The following is an 869-nucleotide window of genomic DNA, read 5'->3' as shown; positions in this document are numbered from 1 at the left end:
GTTCAGGTTTTGATTGCTAAAACGGGGACGTTTCATGTAGTTTTTATGACATTTTCGTTGGTTTAGAATCTTTCTTTATGTACAGTTCAAAATATTTGTAAACAATACGTATGTATACTATATATAGACTGTGTAGAAACTTAGTATTTGTTCTGCAATGGCCAAACTTTTACCCAGGGAATATTCATAGCAAAGTCAGTCCAATGCGTAATGACTTTGTGACAACCTCCAGACTGAAACAGAGAGCGAGGAGCTCCGTTTGTATAAAAGGTTGGTGGATGGATATTATTGGGAAATCTCCTTTTATTTTCCAGCCATGGAGAGAATTTCAGGAAATGCGTTTATCATGACGCTAATAGCTCAATGCTATCAAGGGGTGCTTCCCCTTGTTTTACGATTAACAGAAGCATAAAACAAGGCTGCCCATTTCTCAATCTCTCCTCAGCGGAAATATTCTTCGAAAGAATTTACATATTGAGCCGTTTAGACTAGATTTATTTTCAAAAGCATCTGGTTTACAATTGAACTTGAAAAAAAGGTGGGTTTATGAGTTATACATGACTGCCATCTTGTGGCAGCAGACGGTATCCCCATTATATCAATATGATAGGTGTGCAGATTACAAAGCATGCTAAATGAAGTGAAACTTTGATGGAACAACATGGAGGAACGCCAGTCAAGATGAGACAGGTGATCAATTAGAGATCTTTCTCTTTTCAGGTCACAATTATACAACAAGGATGGAAAGTCTTTCAGCATTCATCCAGCCAACAAAGACCAACAACAAGTTACACTTTGACATTTGGAAAAGAAAACTTCATTCTATGAAGAAAGCTGCCATTGCAAACGATTAGGAAGGTGATGGTCTA

This window comes from Melanostigma gelatinosum, assembly GCF_949748355.1.
Source record: "Melanostigma gelatinosum genome assembly, chromosome: 19".
Classification (NCBI taxonomy): Eukaryota; Metazoa; Chordata; class Actinopteri; order Perciformes; family Zoarcidae; genus Melanostigma; species Melanostigma gelatinosum.
This window is presented reverse-complemented; position numbering follows the sequence as displayed.